Source organism: Pimephales promelas, chromosome 7 (assembly GCF_988280905.1).
Source record: "Pimephales promelas chromosome 7, fPimPro1.hap1.1, whole genome shotgun sequence".
NCBI classification, from domain to species: Eukaryota; Metazoa; Chordata; class Actinopteri; order Cypriniformes; family Leuciscidae; genus Pimephales; species Pimephales promelas.
This window is the reverse complement of record NC_142775.1, coordinates 26,929,556-26,957,387: the sequence shown is the minus strand read 5'-3', so window position 1 is coordinate 26,957,387 and position 27,832 is coordinate 26,929,556. Positions and strand designations below refer to the sequence as shown.

General features: G+C 36.4%; 1 protein-coding gene and 1 long non-coding RNA gene across 2 annotated transcripts in view; one reads left to right on the top strand and one right to left on the bottom strand.

The window, feature by feature from the left end:
- The window catches only part of igsf3 (immunoglobulin superfamily, member 3), a 193,589-nt gene that overhangs the window by 154,564 nt on the left and 11,193 nt on the right, over positions 1-27,832 (bottom strand). The gene's annotated exons all lie outside the window — the stretch shown is intronic.
- LOC148978357 (uncharacterized) lies at positions 2,384-6,342 on the top strand. The gene is made up of 5 exons (XR_016169300.1): positions 2,384-4,146; positions 4,470-4,576; positions 5,071-5,236; positions 5,331-5,412; positions 5,593-6,342. It is a non-coding gene; the product is annotated as an uncharacterized LOC148978357 (long non-coding RNA).

Below are 27,832 nucleotides of genomic sequence, written 5' to 3'. Positions count from 1 at the left end.
TGAGCAGATTTTTTATTTATTTATTTTTTTACATTGTGGTAAATTACTTTTTTCTGTCTTTTAAAATCTTTTAAATAGTAAATTAATTGGGGTTATACCAATGTATTGGTGAGTAAACAGTGAACTAGATTAAATATGCATGGAACTCCAAATAAACAACACATGGTCCAGTACTTTCTTAAAGGGATAGTTCACTTTGAAATTAATTTTTGATGTGTTTTATCTTACCTCAAGGGCATTCAAGATGTAGGTGTCTTTGTTTCCACAGTATTTTCAATTTTGACATTTTTCAACAAACCGTTGTTGTCTATCAGTCATACACTGGAGGCTAAGGGGGTCCACCAAAAAGCATGCACAGAGAAGTCCAAATTAAACATGATTTAATGACTCGTAAATGTAAGTACACATTGATGGCCTAAGACACGAAATGAGCAGTTTGTGTGAGAAAACCAACAGTATTTATATCGTTTTACCTCGTGTAATCACAGTGATCTGAATCTGTTGTTCAATGTCCAACTGAACCGAACTGAATCAGTTCAATGTTACGCCGGAAGTGATCGCTTGCGTGTGACGTCACTCAATATTTACACAGAGATTTCGGAAGTTTTACCTTTTACTAAACATATTTAGATATCCCGAAATCGTCTTCCATTGCGGTTTGGACTTCTCTGTGCTGCTCTTTGGTGGACCCCCTTCACCTCCAGTGTATGACTGATCAACCCGATCTCACGACCAAGTCGTACGAATTCGACGAATGATTAAAAAGTGGCTAATTCGTAACAATTCATACGACCTCACACGTACGAATTAATACGATTTTGCTAAATCGTACATATTTTACGAATTGGCCAATTCGTATGAATTCGTACGAATGACCTACCCCTGACCCCGCCCCTAAACCTAACCATCACGTGGGTTTAGACAAATTGTAGGAATTAGTACGAGTGAGGTCGTACGAATTAGACACTTTTTAATAATGCGTCAAATTCGTACGAATTGGTCGTGAGATAGTGTTGGACTGATAGACAAGAACGGTTTGACCAAAAAATGTCAAAATTGAAAATACTGTGGAAACAAAGACACCTACATCTCGGATGCCCTTGAGGTAAGATAAAACATATCAAAAATTAATTTCAAAGTGAACTATTCCTTTAATGTCGGTAATTTAATGCATTCAGTAATCTGAAGTAACCAATGCTATTATAATACATTAATTAAGTGTATTTATCTTATTCATATGAGCTCATAAAAACACAACCGTTTATAAGTTTATAGTAACTCTTAAAAAACACAACCTCATTGAAAATGGGTAGCACTTTATAAGTTTCCATTTATTAATATTGTTTTTTAACCAAATTAATGAAAATGAACCAACCACTTATTTTTTTACTAACATTAAGTTTTACTAACTTTTTTTTGTTATTTAAATAATTTGTTGGTTAGTTAGTAAAGTGAGTAAGGGATGTAGGCTACATCCAGCCGTCTATTATCGAAAAATAAACACTGAGAAGGGTGAATGACCCAGATGTGAAGTAGCCATATAGTAGCAGCTATTCACTAGTGTGAATTGAGTTGTTTTAGTTACAAAAAACAGCAATATCCTTTCATTGACATAGTGCTTAAAACTATTCTTTTGGAATGTGTGGTTAACGATTTACATTCAAGCTAGGTAAATTTGCCTTTACATATGATAATCACAGGTGATTGCAGTTTAGTAACTTCCTGCATGTTTTTATCTCGCTAGACCAGGTGTTAATAGACTACATTAAATGCTTCAATTCACTAGCAGATATACTAGCAGTGAAACAATCAGAGGCAGAATTAAGACAGAAAATCATATTGTTGTTGTAAATAAGCTATTCATCTAAGCGGATTCATTCATCAACTATTTGTAAATAACCTGTTCAGTTGTAACAAGTGTATCGACTGTTTTTGCTTCGGCACTTATTATATTGTCTGCTCTACTCTTCGCAAAAGCTGGAAAAACATTTTGGCCACAACTTAGGGACGTGAAAAGGGCTGTCACTCATTTACTTCACCTTACTTTATAGTTAATTCAACGTTTATATACTGGTGGTTGATGTAAAACGTTAAAAAAGTTAAAGTAAATAGGATTTTTAAAAGTAAAATACTTGTGTTTAGGTTCATTATGTAAAAAACAGGAATTTTACTTTTTAAATGGTTAGTTCTGTGGATATCTTAATAATATGGTATCTGTTTCTCTATGGCATTTTATTTACAAATCTTTAATCCCAATCAGAGCATTTGAGCAAAGATTGCATTGCGCTCGACCCAATCCAAGCAAACGTTCCACTTGTGTGCCGCTCACACTCACATCTGATCAAATCCCGCTCCTACAGGTTGTTTCTCTGAGCTAGATATATCGTTCTCTTTGTCATAAACTTCTTGATCAAATGTCTTAATTGCAGTTGGCTTATGGATAACAGTTAAGATATTTGTGGATTTAACATCCTTAGCTCTTTAACCTAAAAAATGTATTAATCTTTGTGAGGAGCGCATGTAAGCAACCGGTAATTATGAATATTTTTTAACTGGAAGTTATTACAAGCACTCACTTACGGTTTCTTATTTTGGGACAAAAAAACAACAACACAAAAATAACATAAACATGCACTTCCATTCATCATCTGAGCCACACCAAATAAAAACAAACATACAGTAAAAAATACACTGTGGATATTTTGAAAACATCTTAAAAAATTGAATTAGGGACTGACTGGACATGTAAGGGGTGCAATTGTTAGAAATTATTTTTGACAGAATCAAAATGGTTTCAGTAATGGTTTTAGCTTTGTTGTGTTCCTAGATCCATTTACCACATCCATGTTTTAGACATTCCAAATATGTATTATCAAGTATTATCAATTGTATAAGTTTTTGTATTTGAGCTAACATATCTGTTTAATACTAACAGTCTGAGTAAGTAACATTAAGCTCTCAAGTGTCTGCTTACTAAAGCAAGATTTATGACATACTCATCATATTTCATTTATTCCCCACCTGCTAAAACAAGGGCTGTCTTAGAAAATGTTAATGTGTTTAAGTATAAACATTGATATATAAACGTGTAAAAATACATGTGGTGTGATTTGACTGTATTGTAAACAGCTCTGCTAAATTACAGAGCTGATTGAAACATATCCCAATGGCTGTGATCGGACGCTTTCTCACTGTGTTTTCAGTCCCTGAGTGGACTGAGCTGCAACCCCCACTACCTGCAGGACATTAGCATCTCTATGGAGAACGGCTTCAAAGGCCAGGCTGTGAAAGTTTACCTTAGACCTAAAAATACACATGCTTAAACAAGTCATCCTATACTTAAAACACTCTGAGGACTCTGCATGTATTTTTTTAGAGATTCAACAAGAGGAACTATTAATATGAGCTTTCGTTTCAGATGTGGTATAAAGGTTTAGTTAAACCAACAAAAATATGAATGCCCATGGTAATCTGCTACATCCCTATAACATCATTTGATTTATAAATGAGCAGATTTTTTATTTATTTATTTTTTTACATTGTGGTAAATTACTTTTTTCTGTCTTTTAAAATATTTTAAATAGTAAATTAATTGTATATCGCCTACTTTCTTTAAATGCTGCACCATCCCATAGTTTGATATTATTTTTGAACTTTTCCTTTATTAACTTTATCATGTTTTATCTGCCATTGATATAGGTTTGTGTTCTGTGCTCTATTTAAAATGCATGCAAAATAATACTAATTATGAAAAGTACTTTTTCCTGATCCAGTTGATGTTTACAACTGGATTTAAAACTAATTTACCAACAGATTCTACCCTTATGTTAATCTAGCTATTTGATTTCAATCACAAAACATTTGCATAACAGAACCAATAGTAATGTTGGCTAACTGTGGTTTATCCGATGGCCCAATCACTGCTCCGATAGCAGAACGTATATCTCTCTATTCCAGGTTCCTAATTCACACTTCATGTTTGGCATTTGGAAGAGCACAACTTTAGAAGACTTCAACGAGATTGTTTCCTACATTGGAGAGTTATCTTTCTATTATAGTTTAAAGATTTATCTACCTACAAGATCCCAAGATCCTAAGCGCACTGAGCCATTTCTCATCTCACTTTTTTTCTTTCCGAAGTAAAAGGTAAGTTGTACATTCTAACTTCATTTTATGATGATTTGTAAATGCTAACATTATACAATGTTTTTGCATCCTCTTACAATGTAAATGTGCATGCAGATTGGTATTATTGATATTCAGTTTCTTTTTAAAATGATTTTATAAAAATACTTGATATAAAAAGTATAGTAAAAATGTAGTAAATTATCAGCCACATTGTCATCTTTTCAATAAGTTATTGTCTACACAATTCTAAGGAGTTTTTTTTAGAGTATTTTCTATTTTTTTTTTTTTTTTTACTTAGCATATGCACTATATCCTGCATAAAATGTTCTTATATTTCACAGGAAAATGAGACCCAAAAGAGTTTCTCCTGAAAAGGAAGCCTTGTACTTCATTGCTTCGGGGAAAGATAAAGACACATTCGAGAAAAAATTAATGTGTGAAGAGAAAGGTAAGTTACGGCATTCAATTCTGCCATCAGTATGACTTTGCAAAACTTAATTAAAAGCTAAGTTTGGTCTCTAAATAATGCCGATTGGTTGGGTTTAAAATGTGTAGCTAAAAACGACAGGCTGTTAAAAAAAAACACAAGAGAAACAAAAAAACATGATTGAATCAGTTAAAGGTGGATTTATATCTGTTTTCCTGCCTGTATTTATGCTAGCTGCTGATGTCCAAATTAAACTCCATTGTGTAGATGTGCGAGTGATCTTGATATTATTTGTATGTAACTGCCAGTTAGACTCCGGGGGCCTGTTTAACAATGGAAATTATCAATATTCAGTGTCATGATACATATGAGTTTTGTAGTTTTGCACTTTTAGATGTAGATATCGTATTTGTTTTCCAAGCAGGGCTACCATTTAAAACAGTTTAGACAACCTTAACAACTTTATGAATCTTTTCTCATACTTAATTTACACTTATTTATACCCAATTTATTAGGTTTTGGAGTAATCGCCACAAAACATATTGAGCCAGGAGAATTCCTACTGGAGTATGTTGGAAGACACATGGCTGGATCTGAAGGAGAGACCCTGCTCAAAGACTACTCAGCTGAAGATGCAGTTTTTTTTTTATATTTCTACTCCTTTCAGGGACAATCTTACTGGTAAGATTAAATTAATGAATGTTCTAATGAAGTATAATTACATCATATTATGGTATGTTTATATACAGTGTTTTTAAAATATTTCACCATACAGTGTTGATGGCAGTAAAGCTACAGAAAATCTCGGACGATACATAAATGATGACCACATCAAGCCAAACAGCAAAATTAAAATAGTAAGTCTGTATTTAATGTTTTCGTATTGTTTGTCTTATTCTTTGTTTTAATTACTCCTTTTATAGAGCCTCATCTTGATTGTAGCATTATTTGACATTACAAACTAGACAGTTGTGGGTCTTTCAAATGTTGTTGTTTTTGTTTTCAAATGTGTGTTTGTGTACTTTTGTGACCAACAGATAATGGATGAAAAGAAAATGCCACATTTGTGTGTATTTGCGTTAACAAAAATCAAGCCAATCATACCAAAGAAAAAATCATACCAAAGCCTATGGACTAGTATGCAGGAGTGATCCAGCTCTCAGATTTCATAAAAAATATCTTAATTTGTGTTCGGAAGATGAATTAATGTCTTACGGGGTTGAACAACATGAGGGTGAGTAAATACTGACAGAATTTTCATTTTTGGGTGAACTAACCCTTTAAATGCTTTGCTTACGTTGATGAAGACCTCCACTGTGTATTGCTTTATCCTCAGTTGCAGATGTAATTTTTCCTATGAGTTCAATTAATGCCAAAGCAGTTAATCTTTTTTATCTCTAAAGCCATATTGTTTTTCATTAAATAATTTGTGTTTTTCTAAAAAAAAAAAATTAATTTTTGAGCAAACAACTTTTCAAGGATTTTAGAAAACCGAGAGAGCAATGACACTGGTCTGTAGTTGTTAAAGTGTAGTTATACATTTCTCCCAGCCCTGCAAATCTGGTCCTCTAGTTATAAAGGAGCCCAAAACCCTTTAAAATCAGCAACAGACCAGTCTGACCAGTTAGACAGTCTATCTCAAACCAATAGACTATCTAGTTTAAGCCCCCCCCCCCCCTTTCTAATAGATTGATCAGATAGCGCCCCTTTAATCTTTTCTATTTTACCTGTTCATAATCATTTTTGCATGAATTGAAACGCATGATTGTTCATGATTTTCATGCATGATTTAAATTGTATTATATTACATTATTTAAATGTATTCATGTATTTAAATGTATATATGTAAATGTAATGTGTTTGAAAATACACAATAAACCTTGAGCAGTTAAAGCTTCAATTGTTCTTTTTTCTATTTCCTATAGTGCTACTGTGCAACCTGTAGAATATGTAGAAAATCCATAGAAATATTATTTTAACTGTTAAATAATACTCTATTTCTACGGATTTTCTACATATTCTACAGGTTACACAGTAGCACCAAATAAATACAATAACATTTCATAACTGTATAATACTATACAGTATTATTAAAAATTAACAGTGTAATACTGTACTTTAATATGGTAAGAAATTACAGTAAAATAATGTTATTTGATTTTACAGTATGCTTAACAGTACTGTAGTTAGTGTTAAAGTAATTTTATTGTTGAATGAAATACAGCAAGTACTGGATAATTGTTGCCAGTAAGTTACTGTTAATTTGACAAGACATTTTTTTACAGTGTATTTTATACAGAATATAAAAAAAGGATAAAACATAATGGACAGATGTGTTGGGAAATGGCAGTTGTATTAACAATATGGCATTAAAATATATTTTGAGCCACCAATCCTACTCCTACCCCTAAACCTACCCCTAACAATTCGTTAAAACTACGTAAACTAACGTTACAATTATGAAGAAAAACGTGACTAACAGAAAAGTATAATCACAATAATATATTTATTGCGAAAATGTCAAAACCGCTACCAAAAGCCGTTCACATGAAGATGCTTTGCAGTCGCAGTCCTCTCTGGCAACATTGTAATAGTTTTGTATGAAGTACAGAGCAGAATTTAAATTAATAATCAATGAAAATGTTCATCCGGCTTCAGTTCGCAGCTTCGCACTATTTCAAAAGAACTAAACCAACCGTCACAGTCCTTCATGTCTCAATCTGTGATGAGGCAGGGAAGAGCTAATGACCATTTGATATCTCTGCCGTAAAACACGACGTATCGCTTCTCAAGGGCGCGATTTTTGAATTTGAATTCATCACCAGCGCGGGATTTGACGTGTACGGTTGCTGCTGAGAATGGAGGCGAAGATCACGACTGGATAAAAGGTTGAATTAGGATTTTTTTCTTGTAAACAACGTAGGCTATGGATTCTAAAGATTTGGATTACATCAAACTAATAAAATTGATGTCTTTTGTGAATTTATGTTTTGTTTTATAGGAGAAAACACTTTCTGTGCCTCACGGCAAATAAACTATATTACAAAATGGTTAAACGAGTAAAGTTAAAGAATGTATTTTTAAGGTTTTATAGTGTATTGTTTAACACCATGCAGGCGAAACGAGCAAAATGTTAATATTTATGAGTATTATATCAATAAATGAGACTGAAAACGTAATGAATAAGACAGTTGAATGCAATAGAGTCAAAACATAATGCTACGATTTTAATATGCATAAATTGTGATATGTACAAATGTGTACATCGGTGGATTTGTTCAAATGTAAATAAATTACGTTTTTGTGCTGTCAATAACGTAAATATTTTACATTTTAGTTCTGTAAATACGTCAGTATTATACGTTTCTGCGCATATAAAACGTAATTATATGTACGTATGATAGAACTACACTTTACGTACAAATGCATACGTATTCTCATGAGATCACATTGGATTTTAGTCGACTAAAATATAATGGGTTTAGTTAAATTGTAATGCGTTAATTTAGAATTTAGAATAGAATAAAATGTACAAACCCATACACTCCCGAAGAAAACATCTATTAACCTATTAATATAAATGATTTAAAAGTCTGAACATGCAATACAGATACGGATTTAACTACTGTGATTTAAAAAATATCTTAAAATTAAATAAAAACCACTTTTCCTAAAGTACAACACAGCCTTTTCAATGGATGATATACAGTATGCATTCTTTATAACCATGCATACATCCTTCTTTATTCTTTCAAGCAGAAATATTCTTTGTGTAAATTAAATATAATTAATCCTTATTATACTAAAGCTATTAACAAACTGTGATTGCTTTTCTCTTTTTCTTTGGTTGCTTGATCAATATTAAGGACACAGACCACATTATGTTTGTTGCCACTTTCACTTTAAGACGTCGGATTATTTCCAATGACATGCGGATCCAATTGCACTGATGCACATCCGATACACTCACAACTGTTTAAGACATAACCGACATAATTTACATGAATACTGTCCAAAGCGGACATTTAAAGCACTCAATAACCTTGCCCCTTCATATTTATTGGACCTTCTTAATATCTATATTCGATCTCGGACTTTAAGATCGTCTTCCTCGCTCACTCTTGTTCTCCCTAGAATCCGCACTACTTCTATGGGGTCCCGGGCTTTTAGTTTTGCTGCTCCTTATTTAAGGAACCTGCTGCCACAGGATGTGCGAAACAGTGAAAGTATTCATGTTTTTAAATCTTGCCTTAAGACCCATCTTTTCCGGCAGGCTTTTATGTTTTATGTGATTTATATATATATATATATATATATATATATATATATATATATATATATATATATGTGTGTGTGTGTTAGGGCTGGGCAAAAAAAATTGATTTTTCGATTAATCGTTTTTTAAAATGTGGCCGATTCAAAATCGATTCTCAACGGCCTCGAATCGATTTTTTCCATATAAAGGGCTCGCGGACGCGGTGCGGCGTCTTCTCGTCTCACTGCACTAGGCAAGCACTAAGCTAGGGTTGTAACGATTCCTCGAGTTACTCGAGTTACTCGATTACAAAAATTCCTTGAGGCAAAAAATCTGCCTCGAAGCCTCGTTAAATGACGCAGTTCCTATGGCGCACGCAGGGATCTGATTGTTTCACACGGACCGTTATTCAGGAAGCACACCACAGCGCATGATACATATGACTTCATAAATTGCAGAGAATGTCTAAAGTTTGGGATCATTATATGTTTATAAAGGGAGAGAACAAGATGCAATGTGTCTGCAAAGTATACCTGGCAGGGCTGCCAACTCTCACGCATTCAGCGTGAGACTCGCGCAATTCGATTTTTCACGCTGCGTGTATATCCCTTCGGTCAAATGCCTGAAAGATGAGTTCGTCTATAGATCTACCTGTTGAGCCACTCGTGATCGACTAGTTTTACCGCCGCATATTAATTCGCAAGTTAAAATATCCTGTAATCTAGTGCATTTAGTGTATCTAGAATAAAAAGAGTTTTATATACAGGTTTGTGGCTCTTAAAAAAACTTTTGCTGGTAATTTACTCACCCCCATGTCATCCAAGATGTTCATGTTTTTCTTTCCTCAGTCGAAAAGAAATTAAGGTTTTTGATGAAAACATTCCAGGATTTTTCTCCATATAATTGACTTACATGGGAACCAGACGGTTCAAGGTCCAAAAGACGGTTAATAACAGTTTCAGATGCAGCTTCAAATGTCTTTAAACGACACCAGACGATGAATAAGGGTCTTATCATGCAAAACGATCGGTTATTTCAAAACTTATTCCAAAAATGTAACTTTTCTAAGGACAAATGCTAGCCTTGCTCTATTCTGTCAGGCGCGTTTGTAACGTCACGTATTACGTAATTACGTTCAAAAGGTCACGGGCGACGTAGCCGGAAGTACAGAATCAAAATCGTCCGACATCGTTGTTTTACCTTTTAATTACTTTTTTGTAAACAGCGTTTGAGTTAGTTTGCACGTTCAACCTATGCGTTCAACTTGTAAACACTGACTCTGTACTTACGGCTACGTCGCCCGTGACCTTTTGAACGTAATCCTGCTGCCACCACAGAGTGCCATTTAGTTTTATATAAAGTTTAAATTATTTTATTGTCTCAAATCGTTGATAATGTATACTGACTTTGCCCTATGCTGCAATAAATTTAGTTTTGCATTCATTTACATAAATCAGCTGCTTGAATGACAATTGCTGATGTAATTGGGTTTTCATGTGAAATTCTCAATTCATTCAGTTAACTGATGCTCTGAGGTAGTTTTCAGACTGCAGACTCAGCAACGATTGTATTTAATTGTACAGTACAATTATAACATAGAACAAACATCTTCATTTCATGTCATTAAACATAACAATATTGCTGCCCATACACTGATGAGAAAGTGTGAGTCCGGTGTGCGATACTTGGAGTTGTCCTAGACGTGGCGCAGCGCTGCGCTTCTCATTCGGTGTGCGACCCCCTTTACGGATGTGTATTTCACTGCCACTTCAATTCACTGTTCACACACACACACAAAGTCCCCACTTGGTTGGATAGATATCATTCAGAAAGTTCCCTCTTGGCTAGTGTGCAGCGACACTTCTGTGTTAATACATGTATATGTTAGTAATATAGACGTGTGTGTGCAATGGCACATAACTATGGCAAGTAAATTGTTAGGGACTGCATAACAAAGCATAGAAAGTATATGAAGAGAGAGCGTTAAATAAGAAAAATAGTATATATATATACATAATGTATATAATAGATATATAATTTAACTGTAATGAAGACATATTTCACTGCCAGTTCACACACACAAAGTCCCCACTTGGTTGGATAGATATCGTTCAGAATGTCCCCTCTTCGCCAGTGTACAGCGACACTGCTGTGTTAGTAATATATAAATATATAGTTTTAGATCGGTAAGATTGTTTATGTTTTTAAAAGAAGTCTCTTCTGCTCACCAAGGCTGCAATTATTTGATAAAAAAAACAGAAATATTGTGAAATATTATTACAATTTAAAACAGTGTTTTTCTATGTGAATATATATATATATATATATATATATATATATATATATAATGTATATAATAGATATATAATGTAAGCGTAATTAAGAAAGATTTCACTGCCAGTTCACACACACACACACACAAAGTCCCCACTTGGTTGGATAGATATCATTCAGAATGTCCCCTCTTCGCCAGTGTACAGCGACACTGCTGTTAGTAGTATAGAAATATATAGTTTTAGATCGGTAAGATTGTTTATGTTTTTTAAGAAGTCTCTTCTGCTCACCAAGGCTGCAATTATTTGATAAAAAAAACAGTAATATTGTGAAATATTATTACAATTTAAAACAGCGTTTTTCTATGTGAATATATATATATATATATATATATATATATATATATATATATATGAAGAGTTCAGATGCAAAAGCCTCTAAGTGCCATTTGAAATTTTCTTCTAGAATGATCATTTTTTTCAAGCTTGTATATTTAAATTCAGTACTTTCACATAAATAACAATGAGGATTACCTATTAATTGTAATTTAAGTGAAATTACTGAACTTGAATATATAAGCTTGATAAAAAATGATCATTTTTGAAGAATATTTCCAACGGCACTTAGAGGCTTTTGCATCTGAACTCTTCATATATATATATATATATATATATATATATATATATATATATATATATAATGTATATAATAGATATATAATGTAAGCGTAATTAAGAAAGATTTCACTGCCAGTTCACACACACACACAAAGTCCCCACTTGGTTGGATAGATATCGTTCAGAATGTCCCCTCTTCGCCAGTGTACAGCGACACTGCTGTTAGTAGTATAGAAATATATAGTTTTAGATCGGTAAGATTGTTTATGTTTTTTAAGAAGTCTCTTCTGCTCACCAAGGCTGCAATTATTTGATAAAAAAACCAGTAATATTGTGAAATATTATTACAATTTAAAACAGCGTTTTTCTATGTGAATATATATATATATATATATATATATATGAAGAGTTCAGATGCAAAAGCCTCTAAGTGCCATTTGAAATTTTCTTCTAGAATGATAATTTTTTTCAAGCTTGTATATTTAAATTCAGTACTTTCACTTAAATAACAATGAGGATTACCTATTAATTGTAATTTAAGTGAAATTACTGAACTTGAATATATAAGCTTGATAAAAAATGATCATTTTTTAAGAATATTTCCAACGGCACTTAGAGGCTTTTGCATCTGAACTCTTCATATATATATATATATATATATATATATATATATATAATGTATATAATAGATATATAATGTAAGCGTAATTAAGAAAGATTTCACTGCCAGTTCACACACACACACAAAGTCCCCACTTGGTTGGATAGATATCATTCAGAATGTCCCCTCTTTGCCAGTGTACAGCGACACTGCTGTTAGTAGTATAGAAATATATAGTTTTAGATCGGTAAGATTGTTTATGTTTTTTAAGAAGTCTCTTCTGCTCACCAAGGCTGCAATTTTTTTTTTTTTAAAACACAGTAATATTGTGAAATATTATTACAATTTAAAACAGCGTTTTTCTATGTGAATATATTATATACAGTATATATATAAATATATATATATCTATATATATATATATATATATATATATATATATAATAGATATATAATGTAAGCGTAATTAAGAAAGATTTCACTGCCAGTTCACACACACACACACAAAGTCCCCACTTGGTTGGATAGATATCATTCAGAATGTCCCCTCTTTGCCAGTGTACAGCGACACTGCTGTTAGTAGTATAGAAATATATAGTTTTAGATCGGTAAGATTGTTTATGTTTTTAAAAGAAGTCTCTTCTGCTCACGAAGGCTGCAATTATTTGATTAAAAAAACAGTAATATTGTGAAATATTATTACAATTTAAAACAGGGTTTTTCTATGTGAATATTTTATATATATATATATATATATATATATATATATATATATATATATATATATATAATGTATATAATAGATATATAATGTAAGCGTAATTAAGAAAGATTTCACTGCCAGTTCATACACACACAAAGTCCCCACTTGGTTGGATAGATATCATTCAGAATGTCCCCTCTTTGCCAGTGTACAGCGACACTGCTGTTAGTAGTATAGAAATATATAGTTTTAGATCGGTAAGATTGTTTATGTTTTTAAAAGAAGTCTCTTCTGCTCACCAAGGCTGCAATTATTTAAAAAAAAAAAAAACAGTAATATTGTGAAATATTATTACAATTTAAAACAGCGTTTTTCTATGTGAATATATATATATATATATATATATATATATATATAAATATATATATAAATATATATATATCTATTTATATATAATGTATATAATAGATATATAATGTAAGCGTAATGAAGAAAGATTTCACTGCCAGTTCACACACACACACAAAGTCCCCACTTGGTTGGATAGATATCATTCAGAATGTCCCCTCTTCGCCAGTGTACAGCGACACTGCTGTGTAGCAATATAGACATGTATATGTTTGAGCATTATATAATGACACACCCACACACACACATATATGTGTATAAGTATGTATAAGTTACAATATGAAGACAAGATTTCACTGCCAGTTCACTTCACTGTTCACACAGACACACAGTTCAATTGCAGGCTATATGAGTCCCCTGTTGGTAAGGTAGACATCGGCCAGAGTTTCAGGTCCCCACTTGGCATGTTTTTTTAAAAATAAAAAAATGCATATTTAAAGTTATATTATGAAAAAAGACCTTAAAAGAGAATTTTTTACGTCATTTTTGTTTCTTCAAAATGACCAGAAACACTAGTCCCCTCTTGGCCAGTGTAGAGTGATAGTCCCCTTTTAGTAATATAGACGTGTATGTGTGTGTGTGTGTGTGTGTGTGTGTGTGTGTGTGTGTGTGTGTGTGTGTGTGTGTGTGTGTGTGTGTGTGTGTGTGTGTGTGTGTGTGTGTGTGTGTGTGTGTGTGTGTGAGAAAGAGAAAAGCATATGCGCTGCCTCTTCCAGACCAGGACAGGGTCTCCAGTCAGCACCTCAGCTGTGCTGCACTAAAAACAATCCAGATCTTTTAGCAAAGGCAGACGGGGGGGTAGCACACTGCTTCCTGTGTGTGTGTGTGTGTGTGTGTGTGTGTGTGTGTGCGTGTGTGTGCGTGCGTGTGTGTGTGTGTGTGTGCGTGCATGCGAGTGAGCAGCTGGCAGCACAGCTGTACTGGTGTGTGTGTGGTTATGAATGAGTTTGAAAATTATTAACAATAAGATTTCTTTTTTTTGTTTTTTAACAGTTCAATGGCAGACAGACCCCATTGGGAGGACAGGAAATGAGGAGTAAGACAGCATGCTCTGAGTTTGATTCGATCAATACAAAAGCATTCTGTGAACAAGACAAGACCACAGCAGTCCTGATATCTGCTCTGTGGGGATGTAAGAAGAGGTGAATCCTGGTCACGTTGCTCTGTTGAGTGGGTTGTACTAGTAAGGCTAAGACTCTGTTCCAAAATGATTCAAAGGCATCACAGGAGTGTTCCCACAATGAAAGCTTCTGTAACGTATTTATGAGATGCCTTCATAGATACTTTCTATTGGAAAGAAACAATTTTGTATTCTACGTAGAGAGAAAAAAATGATGCTCAAGATGGCAGAAAATGAGAAATGTTGATTATTATCCCCGAGTGTCCATAAAACAGTATACTGTTCAAAAGTTTGGGGCTAAATTAGATTTTTTTTTTAAATTCACACTTTTATTCAGCAAGGATGCATTAAATTGATGAGAAGTGATGCATTATAAGTAACAATAATTAATTTTATATTGTAATAATATTCTATTACAGTTTCTACTCTGTTTATAGTAATTTAAAAAAAAAATGAAATCTTAAACCCCAAATTTTTAAACAGGGTTAAACAATAATTTAATTAAAGGTATAGCGGAGGATCTTTCTGAATTTTAGAGAAGACCCGCCCTCTCCAATTTTTAAAAAAAAATGCACATGCACAAACACAACACTCTTGCTCCCGAGAGGGAACGTCTATTACGCCTTGCACAATTATGTTGCAAATTCTAAACTAACTCAAAAATATTCATAAAAAAGACAACATGTCAAATGCCCTTCCGTGTTTTATTTACTTATTATACTGATCGATTGAGTGACCGAGGACTCAAGACATGATATGTGCAACCCTGTATCACACGAAATACGTTCTGAGGAAACTATTTTGCAAATCGCAATTACGTTACATGGCAACATATAAGCAGTGCTATGACGTTGGTCCTTAACCTAATATCTCTCATTGTTAATACATTATTTTTATACATAGTTGCATATGGAGAAGTAGCTTGTTGCATTTGTGTAATTATAAACACACAAGGTTTTAGAATATGAACACACAAGGTTTTAGAATATTTCAGCGTGATACCATTTACCATTTTGGTCAAAAGGCTACTTTAGACAAATTGAGATGTTTACCGTGTCTATGCGGTGCATGACTCGTGCCAGGGCTAGCATTATAGCTTGCATTAACTTTTACTAGTGATTTTAAATGGATTTCTCCAAATAGCGTGACAAACTTTACCTGTCTGGTAGAATCTTCGCGACTGCGGCATCAGTGAGAAGCCCAACCTGTACTTTTAGCGCACGCCAGCGTTTGATATTCACCCAAAATCACTCTGGTCTTGTTTCTATATTCTGCGGCCTTTCTCTTCTTATCATACACTTCGTAAAACATTTTTTCTCTTTCGACCCTCAGCCATTTTCAAAGGAATGGCTGAAACCGTAACTCCGACATAATACACCTGAAAGTGAAAACTACATAGGGATGAGCACGTAGCCTACGACGGCCTTACGTAAACATATCACCAGAATGATTGACACTTAGGTGGACCAATAGTATAGACTACCCACCCGGAAAAAGAAAATCCTCCGCTATACCTTTAAAAATGTATTATCCAACCAAAAATATGTTGTGCATGTTATTCTTAAGTATTGAGAAACCCCAACCAGAACAGGACAGAAAAAAATGAACAATGAAATGTGGTCAGATATGCAGGAAGTGAGTCTATATTCAAGAAAGTAATCTAGGGACTCTGTGTATGTGTGTGTGTAGTATAAGAAAGAGGGTCATATGCAGATGTGGTGTCTGAAGAAAAACATGTAGCATGTAATATCCTGAGAGGGAGACAGGCTGCATCTTCTAGGATAGAGAACAGAACAGGACAGCAGGAAATAAAGAGAGGTACACAGAGCATCATGATAAACCAAATGATGTAAAATAGGTATGCATTAGGAGACTGTAGGACCACAGAGTAGTATGGAACAACATCGCCAGTAGACTGTGGATGTAATTTGTTCAAGCGCTGCATGGTTGCCTCACTGGGTCGGGGCAAAAATGCATTCTAGCAAAAAAATAAAGTTTAAGTGAGACATTAGGACAAACGGCATGTCTTATAGGCACAATTCCCTTTCTAAAATAAAAATACCATAGTATAACATTTTAAGTTAATGCATGCTGGACTCTTTCTTTCAGTCTCCTATTCACTTCCATCACACTGGCAGTCCATCGACTTGCACCTCCGAGCAGGAGCGTGCATACCCGGAAAGGCCATTTAGATGAAAAATGAACAGCCTCATGCACAGAGCTGCACCAGCCAGTCGAAAAAACGATATAAAATGGAACACATTTCTGGGTGTGTGGAGCCATATTTACAATATATGCAAAGCTACTCCATCTTTATTCCTCACCCCTCCAGCACTTTCATTGTGCTGTTTTGTCAGGCCCTCAGTCTCGGGATACTTTTTCATTCCTTGAGCTCATAAATCCAACTTGAATTCTTTCTGTTTTTTTTTTTTTACTCTATTTTTTGCAAAAGCGCAGTTTAATGGGATTTGCATTCTGAGTGTGACATAATTTAAGAAACATCACTGCTCAAGGCCCTTAAGATGAGACAAAATCTTCCCAGAAACTCAAACAGTGCTGTTGATATTATTTAAATGAAATAAATGCTATAAGCACGATTTTAAAAAGGATGCCCAAAGGAATGCAAGCGATTTTAGACCAAATTTTAATCGTGTCCTGGTGAATTGTGGGATGGGTTTCACAATTGAATCCATTTCTGGAGAGCTGTCTGCCAAGGCAAGTAAGAGTCTCTTTCTCCAGAAGGGCATTTAAGAACCACTGCAGGACAGAAAACATGGCGCCTCGCTGTCTGACCGATGCTAAAAGAAATGACCACAGTGACAAAGCATTGCAGGCACTGTAGATGGTCCATAAATTGAGCCTCTGAGACCAGAGGGAAATATATGACTGAGTGAAACTGTGAGAAGTCTCTGTATAGTATTTCAGTAACAATGGGCAGTAACAAGGAATAGTTAATTTAAAGAGATAGTTCAGCCAAAAAGAAAATGTATTCTGTCATTATTCAACCCGATCACACTAAATGCGTCTTTATAGCACGCATGTGTACTGTCGTGTAATTTATTTTAAAAATTTTTACGTACATATGATACGCATTGGTTGGTTAGGGTAGGTTAGGGCCGGTTCACATATCGCGTCTTTTGCGCGCTCAAGTTCGTTATTTCAAATGTAGGCGCGCGGTATGCACGCTCATAATGGAAGCGATGCAGTCGCGGTGCGACGCGCTCGTTTTTTCCATGCGTGTCCGCGCCGCGTCGAGATAAAAACATCTCAACTTTTCAGAATACCGCAAGCGCACCATACGCACAGAATAGGTCATGTGACAAGAACCAACTGAAGCGCAACTGCCCTGGAGAATGGAGAATGCGGCGCGCCCAGCGTTTTCTACGCGTTATTAGGTGAATCCGGCCTTAGGTGTGGGGTGCGTGTGTATTATACGTTTGGGTAGAATTAGTGATGCTTGTTTATTATACTCAAATGAACTGCGTATCAAATACAGGCGAAGAACTGTGTCTCATAATGCACGTAAAAACTCATTTTCGCATATAAATTACTGTCTTAGATTTTAAGAGACTTTTTATTTTTATTTAATGGTGGACACACTCACAAATGGCCCACAAATAACTAATTTAATTTTCAAAGGAAGAAGAAGAAACTCATATGGATTTCAAAAGACAAGAGGTAGAGGACAGACTTCTCATTTTGACACAAGTTATCCTTTAAGTACATAATGCCCATATACCTCTTCAAAGAGCAGTTCTGTTAGTGCTTGTAGAGTTTTGCTTCAGTCAGTAAGATGATGGCAGCAAATTGAGGTCCACACACGACTGCTCATAAAAATGTCATCACTTAGTGCTAAACATATATGTTCAGAGGAGTTGAAGCAACCTAAAACGAAGTCAAACACCATATTTTATCCTTTCAGACAGAGCAACATCACTCTCTCTATCCATTTGTATTTTTCTGTCAGAATCAGATTCCCTTGTTTTTTTCTCCTCACTAACCCTCCCCCTCCTTGTTCGTTCTGACCGTGACCACATGTGAGAATCCCTGCTGCGTGTGTCTGTCTCAGAGATCTTTGAACCCTTTCAGCGAGGTTTAACGGGCTCAGAGAGACTTCAAAGTGAAACGACGGCTCACGTAGGCAGAAAATGAGGTCCTAAATCCCTCATCAGAGGCGTTCTAACTACGTTCTGACCACAGCTGCCCATCCTAACACGGCATTAACCCACATCTAATATCTAGTTTCACCTGCTCTGGTTCTGCTGCCAATTTAAATCTATTCAACTCACCGAGCCGACATACTGTTCGTTTCTATCTAGCTTGTGATTGCTGGACTCTAAATGCAGTGTCCCATTGAGAGTGGGAACCAGGACAAACATTTGCATGGGATGTGTGTGTGTGTGTGAGGATTATGCACACGGCAAAGAAAAGGGGAATAAAGAACTAGTCTAATCCAGTGAGAAGCATGCCACATCTCCTCCACAGAGGCACAATCTCACAGCTTCATTATAATGTGACACCATGTTCTTAAACCGGCTGTGGATAATCCCACTTCTCGTGCACCTTGGAGTGTCTGGGACTCACTGTAACTCACACGAGTTAACAAGAAAGCCCCGTTTCTGTGTAAACCATTCTCTCTATAGGTGCACAAAGAAGTTACTTCAAACGCTCTCATAATACAAACTCCCAAATTTGGAGATCTACAGAGCAAACGTTGTTTAACATCTTTCAACTGCATTGTATCCACACAGAGAAAAGAGCAAATGTGCAAACATGCTCAAACAAAGTGGTGCGTTGTGCTTGAATAAACACCTGTGCCGCTAGATATGGCTGGCCGAGAGGGATAACAAGCACGGGGCAGAAAATCCACTGGACGTGCTCCACTTAAATCAAACAGAGGCGCGGACAGACACACACAGGCACCCTCCAGGAGACAGGGAAGTCTAATTACCATAAAATCACACTCGCTCTTCTACAATAAAGTCATAATAACACCTGAGCGTTTTATCTTTCAACCCAGTAGGCCTAGATACTGTAAATGTCATAGAAGGTGATAAACCATGCAAAGGACCCTTCACAAGACTCTCATCGCAATTGGCTTTGACCTCAACATGACAAGCTTTGCAAATAGCGACATATTTTATGAGGTTGCTAGCAAAACTGGGTCAAGATGGTTGATTGGAAAGGTTGACTAATTTATTGAGAGATTTTTTTTTCTTTAAAATCAATCCCTTTGTAGCCATACACTGTAAAAGATTTACATTGCTCTAACTCATCAAAATAAGTTAAAGCTGCAACTTTTTGGGTTAAAAATGATTTGAAAAAATAATTTGTGCAAGTACATAACCAGCCAGTGTTCAAAACTCTCTGCTCGACTTAGCTCGAACCAAAACGGTAAGCTTGTAATAATGTTTTTAATTCCTGGTGGATTTTCGTGGGAAATTTGAGCATGTCTTCACGTCATTATGTCGCATCTGTACACAAAGAAGGTGTCTCGGCTAGTAGGCTATATTACATGTGAGGATGTTGGAGGTGAAGATTTAGCCTTTTCTCACAGCACTTGATATAATTAAACATCGATTTGATGGCGGATCCAGAAAGGTTCAAACGAAAATCACCAGTGACAACAGATTCACCCACTGTAAAATGCAGAAGACTTTATTCGGACTTCGGAGTGGCTACAGAAAACAAGAGACTGCAACCAGACCCATGCAAAAACGGATAAGGGGATAATATCTGTGGATAATGAGGATAATATCGGAAGGGCATTAAATGTAGTCATGCAGTGCTAACATTTACAATTTGAGAACAAAGTATAATTTATACATTGACGCGATATGAGAAGCGATTGTTAGATCTAATCAGCACAATTTACAGCAGTGCTTTTTTCCCTTAGTTGGTCAGAACAAAAGTGGATGTTACTTACTTGTTCAGATTGACATTTGCTGGTAAAAATTATTATGTTGGTCATACTTCCAAAAGTCGAATCTGTAATTCCGAATTACAGTATCCACACCGGGACAGTGATAAATTGGGGTGTACACACAGTTCATACTGCATTGTATGCGGCGGCAACCCATGTAATAGTACATCGTGTATACTGTCTGGTAATCATTCGTTGCACATGAAAAGGTCAGCAGCAAACAGGGTAAATGCTTGTAAATTGGTTGACTACTGACCAGATTGATGTGTGTGACAGGGAACACAGCTCTTGACAGGGAACACAGCTCTTAAATGAAACGTGTCATAAATGAGCATGCCTGGCGACTCACTGTTTATGTGAATAAAGAGGAATAAACCAGCCATGGGAGTGCTGGTAATGTTGAGAAATTGAGGAAGAAATGGGGCCTCCAGTCAGCAGTGCTGTGCTTGGCTCTTTCAGCTGTAGACCTCCTGTTAAAAGAGGCTCACATACTACCAAATTAATTTATTTCCAGTTAATTTCCCGAAAGGCAATTTCCTCCAAGCCTCAGCTGTAGTGGACCCAGAATGAAAAACCAAGAGGATGGAAATCTTCAGGTGCCTTCCATTCAGCTTCTGGATTCATCATAGGCATGTTTGAAGCATGTTGAGCATGTTTGGGAGGCCTACATGACAGCGTGTTCAAGGTCCTGCCAATATCCAATAACTTTGCACAGCCATTGAAGAGGAGTGGACCAACATTCCAAAGGCCACAATAAACAACCTGATCAACTTGATGCAAAGGAGATGTGTTGCACTGCATAAGGCAAATGGTGGTCACACCAGATACTACTGACTGTTTTTAGAAATGTCTTAGACAGCAGACCAGCAGCATTCGAAAGAAATAAAATAAAAATGCATTCAAGTAAATAATAAATAAAGGAATACAAGAGGCTCAATAGCTTCTGCAGCATTATATTATATTATTATTATACAAGCAGTTCTGACTAGTCGTCACAATGACATCATCTTTCACAAAATTGGCTGTAGCCTACACACTTAAGTGCAAGGGTGTCATATTCAGATTTATCCACTCTGGGACCTGGTTTAAAAAATAGCTGTTTCAGTGTCCCAAAACGCCAGATCCATCAGGACGAAATGCCAATACGACACACAATTTGTATGTATACAGTTAAACACGTCTCTGTCTGGACAGGGCCTTAAATCTTTGAGTTCAGCTAATGACAAATGGGGCAAAAACAAAAGTGTTGCGTTTATAATTTTGCTTAGTGTAAAAAACAAGCCAGATAAATAATCAAATATGGACTCATTCGAGTAAACAGATACCCTAGTCACAACAAGATCAATCACAGATACCAGCCAATCAGAGAAGCGTGTGGGCGGACCCTCTCTGCAAGCGCACTGCACTTATAACGAAATGGATGAGTGCAAAATAAAAATGAATAAAAATGAATCAATAACAAGAAAAAGATGTTTTTTATCATGTCACGCTGTTGCATCTGGTGTTGGTTTAACTATATGTTTTCCAACTAGTTATTCCGTCAACCCACTGACTAGTATATTTTGAATGATGTTTAGCTTGTCCCCACTATGCACATACTGTATGTAAGTGCTTGGCACTTGTGAAGACAGCATCCCACATTAGGCACTGAAGTCTACATTAGCATGTGCCTTTTAAAATGCTGATGCATTAGCCAATGTGAAGCAAAAAAAGCACTTATAAGGCCAACACAGGCAAACCAGTCATTAGGATTGAGCATTCTGCCCCTTCCTCCTTAATGGATGTATCACACAAACAGAAGAGTAAAGGCTATTCTGTGCCCCATCCCTGTAATTGGTAACAATTTAGCCCTCTACAGCCTCTCCATCTTTCGTTTCAAAAGGAAGCCTGCTGTTGCACACAATAGGTGAGAGAGCTGGCCTCTGTTTAACGCGGATTCATTTCTTTCAAAAGACGAGCATGCTGTGAATTTAAAGTCACCCATTCAGTGTATTTTCAGAAGTGAAGCAAAAACATCGACCCTGAAGTTAAGACAGTTCATGGATTTTGGAGCTGGCTGTTTATTGAAGCTTTTTTCTTTGTTGGGCAGAGGGGGTTCTCTTCAGGACTCTGGGTCAGGGTCTTAGACGAATCAGAGTGCTTGTGTTAGGCTGCCTTCATGCACACACAATCTGTATAAACTGAACAACATCCTCGGGACACAAGAACAGGAGGTGTTGGCTACTACGGTTCACTACGTACACTTGCATGTGTACAAAAACAGGACACTTGATGCTCAACATGAGTCTGACTCAAAATTACAAGGGTCCTAAACATAATTAAAAGGTCTGGGCCTGATACAAAACATGTGTGTGACTTCAATGGAAAGTCAAGTTCTTTCACGCAGATGCAATCTATTACATTTAATGGATACTTAAAACGCATAAGAAGCTGGAGTCAGGGCAAAGGTCAAAACAAACACATCTGCAATTCTGTATATCAGTCAAATCCTAATTTATAGTACAGTGACTGCATAGAAAAATGGTGCCAATGCTCCTTTCCTGCAATATCGATTCACCGATACCAGCTTTGCTCTCTCCTCTCTCCGACGGTCAATTGACACACATCCATCTTCTGTCACTCTCACATCATGGTCTCATTCTCTCTGGTTAAATAGTGCTTATATTGTGAATAATTTTACTCGCTCCCACATGGTTTCGCGCTTTGTCTGATCCAGCCCGTTCTCATCCCAAGACGTCATCTGACACTTTTGACCATACGTCAACATCCCACGTTTTAGGGTTCCCTTTAATGTAAGTTAAATGACACTATCTAATCCTAACCCTACCCCAGACCTAAACCTACCCGCGTCATATAACTGACGCTAAAGGTAAAGATGCCCTAAGATCGTCATCTAACTGACGTTAAAGGGTACCCTAAAAAGTCGGATGTTGACGTATGGTCAAAAGCATCAGTTAGATGACGTCTTGGGATGAGAATGTGTTGTCTGATCTATATAAGTGGCACTCTCATAAAGTCGCCCCTCAAACAGCTTGTGAGAACCAACTTGACTTATTTTTCATGGCTTATTGCGCTTAAACAGTCAAATACATAAGAAAGTATTTAAAAAGTCAAAATTACCATCTTGCCGAGTATTCAATGCAGTCAGTTTTAAATAATTGGCAGCTTTTCCACAACCGATACACTAGATGTCGCCTTGGCTTCGGCAGTTCATTGGAACGAATGCGTCAATAGAGCCGCCATCATGGAACAGGGGAGCCCCTCCTCTTTAAAGCATAAGCATCAATGTAGGCAAAGGTCTAACTGGATTAAAATTCCCATAAATCGCCATGAATGCAATTTTCTACTTTCTTGGTTCGTTCCAATGGTCAGACATGTATTTATCATTGAGTACAGAGAAGAAAAAAAAAAATTTAAACATTCTTCCTAGTTCAGATTTCGTTCATGTGAACATCCATAAGCAGCACAAAAGTCTGAAAATCCATGAATTCGAAGTACAGGCGGAGATAGCAGAGTTACCTAGCTACTTCCTATGACAAGAACCCTGTTCCAAAATGGCGGCGGTTTTGACACATGGTTAGAACCCCAAGACGACATCGACATAGTGTATCTATGGCTAACCGTTCTGTTCCGTGCCAACCGTAACGGTTCGGTTTTCATTTTCCATTGTGGGGCTGATAAACCATAGATATCCATAATAAAGGCTAGATGTCTTACGGCGGAGTCTCTATCGTCATCACCGGGGGCTATCTTGTCACAGGCAAGCTTTCTGGTACCTGATGTAATTTGAGTGATCAGCACAAACACAAAAACGGTTATCTCATTGAACTCTTGAGGGATTTACAAATGGTTTGGTTTCCTACAAACGCTATTAACGTGGCTATAATTCTGGATGATTTTTTATTGATACTTTGATTATTATTCAAAGTGTGCAGTGTCATAACTACATTTCTGACGTTTATGAAAAACCAAACCTTTAATTTAGCAAGTTTTGGTTATCTAAAAAAGTACATGCACCATTAACACAATGTTACGAGTGAGCAAGCTGCCTGTGACAAGATGGCCGCCAGGTGCGGACGTCGACCTCCATTGGCCAGCAGCGTGGACATGACCTCTAGCCTTAATTATGTGATAATAACAGCCACTTGAAATGTCATTGCAAGCGCATGTCTATCAAATGGCTGCAAGCGCCAGTCGTTCCCTTGGTAATGCAAGAGTTTACAGACGTTGGGCCCTATTTTAAGGGTTGTCCCTATTCACTTAATGAGTAGTGGGTGTGCTTTGGGTGTAACGTGAAATAAACCACACAGATTCTCATCTCCCATTCCATTTAAAAGCCACTTGCGCTCGCGCCTTGGCGGATTGCTATTTACATGACAAAATTTGCTGACTGAACGTGTCTCCAGAGCGCAAACGAATCTGCTCGTGAACAAGGTTACAGCAGGCAAGCATATCTACGGGACAAGCTGGATTCCACCATATCACAATATTAATCTTTTACATTGTGATCCTTTCATTTGTAAAATATATAAAAATAAAATATATATAAAATATATTTATATTTGGCTAGTTTGTGTCCTACATGTGTGTGTAATAAGCAGAGTGTATGCGCGTTGTGGACTCGCCTATAGGCCCACATTACTAATGTGCTCTTTAAATAACAAATATAATATTGCTAATATATATATATATATATATATATATGTGTGTGTGTATTGTTATTTAAAGAGCACATTAGTAATGGCAGTTATGGCAGTTTTCTCCAGGATATCAAAAATTTATATTTTTCAAGGTATCGTATTGAAGTTGAAATTCCGGTATCGTGACAACACTAATGCAAACACAGCCAATCAGAGATTATATACAGGCCACAGAACCATCTGCTGCTCAGCTGGGCACTGTTTTCTCCATCAATAATCCATGTAGCCATCTAACACTTAGCGCTTCCCAGTGTATCACAAAGGTGAGACAGAGAGGTTGATGTCTACACATCTGATACACACATTTTAAATATTCATTGCACACATTTACAAAGACTTTAGGATATCAGAGTTGAGTCGTGGGTCAATGTTGTGTACTCTTCCATTAAGTAGACCATTCTCATTATCAAAACAAGAAACATAGCACAGAGGTCTTTCCAAAAACTGTTTATTGCATCATATTATAACAGGACACAGAAGATAAATGAGGGAGCCGAAAGCCCAAACTGTATTTCACAATACACAGATACTTCTTTCAGCTTCCACTTAATCCTGAGGCATAGGAAGCAGTAAATGTCATTAGAGTTGCAGGCAAAGGAAGTGACCAACAGATTCAAATTGTCAGCAGTGATTCAAACTGCATGCTTTAAATGTAGCTTATTGATCTGGCTAGCTCATTTACTAGTTAATTTCAGTCTAGATCAATATTAATCATACTGTAGCTTCCACTTGCTAATTTTACTGTATTGTCAGGAAAGGAGAAGTGACAACAGAAAAAAAACTCAGTTTCTCTGCATCTTAAAGTGAGTCTGTAAATTTACAATTTGTGTTATTCAGGCTATACATTTAATCAGTATACCTTCGCTGAGAATCAAACCCATGATGCTGCTAGAGACATGCTCTTCAAATAGAGCAACAGGAACTTAGCAGGAATTTAGCAGATTCACTTGCCTTTTATTAGCAAGTCAGATTATGTATCATTTTCCAGTAAGTGAGCACATAGGGGTCTCCCCCAAGAGCCTTAAATTACACATGTGCCACAAACAGGTTAATGACCTCAAATTTATGACCAATGCTGCACTACTTCAGAAGTAACCTCACCTGCTGGAGCCCTAGATGTAGCACAATGAAGAAGAGTAAGTAGGGAGGGGGGGAGGGTTATAGAGTGACAAAGCAAGAGAGGAGTGTCTTGACAATATCCAAACAAAAGTGGTCACAGTCGCAGAAGATGCATTTAACATGCATGTTAATAGCAGGTGGAAACGGTAATGTCTCGACTGACATAACAGGGCTGTCAAGTAAATTCAACTTAAGTTTTAATTTAGGCAAGTACGACATTTCTGGTTCTTTGTAAATGTGTACAATTACGTACTGAACCCCTAAAATCTCAGAGAAATGAAATGATGGATAATGCAGTGTGTTACTAAAGCACCCAAACCCACCCAACCCCTACTTGACAGGAATGTGTCCTACTTACGGTCAATCACTAAGACCAAGAACAATCTGTCTCTTCAATGCACCCCATCTTATGACTCCATTTATTCATCAACCCCCACTCAAAGACTTACCGGCCTTCTCACTGTTCCTCAAGTCCCTCTTTGAATTATTCATGAGCAGGTTGCAGACACTGCACTCCACAGTTCCATCCATCAGTCCCGTGGACATGCTAAAATATTTAGTGTGTGACCAGTCGACCATGCTTTAGCAGTACCCCCACATCCCACTGGGATCACCAATCCACTCCCGTCTGTTAAGTGTCTAGTCTAGCCACCCACAGACCATCTCCCCACTTGCTAAAGGAGCACTTCTTCCCTACCCCCTTTCCATTGCCCCATTTTGTTTACATGGCAGCACAGAGGGGCGAGTAGACACATTTTAAAGCACTTGATCATCACAAGTCAATTAATGACTGATAATTTTTAACAAAAATGACCTAGAATCCCATGCAAAACCAAACTTGAGTATCTTGTGTGAATGACAGCTTTTAGATTTTAACTCAAAATCTCAATCTGCATGTTTGGGCATAAAGAAAAATATTAGAAAGGAATCAATTAATTATCAATTAACTAAGTCTCTTCTGACTGACGTCTTTAGGAATTGTCAGTCATGTTCTGTCTTTGAATGGCACTGTGGCCTAAAGTAGAAGCCTTTTTCCTCTAAACCCTCGTTCCAACCCTGCCATTTTTGCCCATTCACTCACTTGTTTGTTCTAAAAGAAAACCAATCAGACACCAGAGTTACTAACCAGAGTTAATGAAGCCCAGCTCCTGATTGACTGCTTTATTCTGTCCTTTAAAGTGTGATCACTCGGATGCTTAGGGTTTGCTAAAGCAGTAATGGTTGTGTTTCTCAAGAGAGACAGGCTTTCGTCTACTTCCAAAAGCAGTTTCAGGAGTGACAGATGCTAATTATTAGTGGCTCTGTGACTGGTATTCAGGACCTTACACAGAGACAAGTCAGGACTATTGGAAGTATTTGGTATAAAGGCATACAGGAACTCGTACCACAATAAAGTCAAACGATTTGGCCAAGGTTTCTTTCAATATCTCAACTCTAGACAAAATTTTAAATACTCACCTTTCAACCTAGATTCACCAAAATTGGCAGAGTAGGGCTACTACAAACTGTCCTGAATCAGACTGCTAGTTAGGGAAGGGTACACAATATTACCACCAG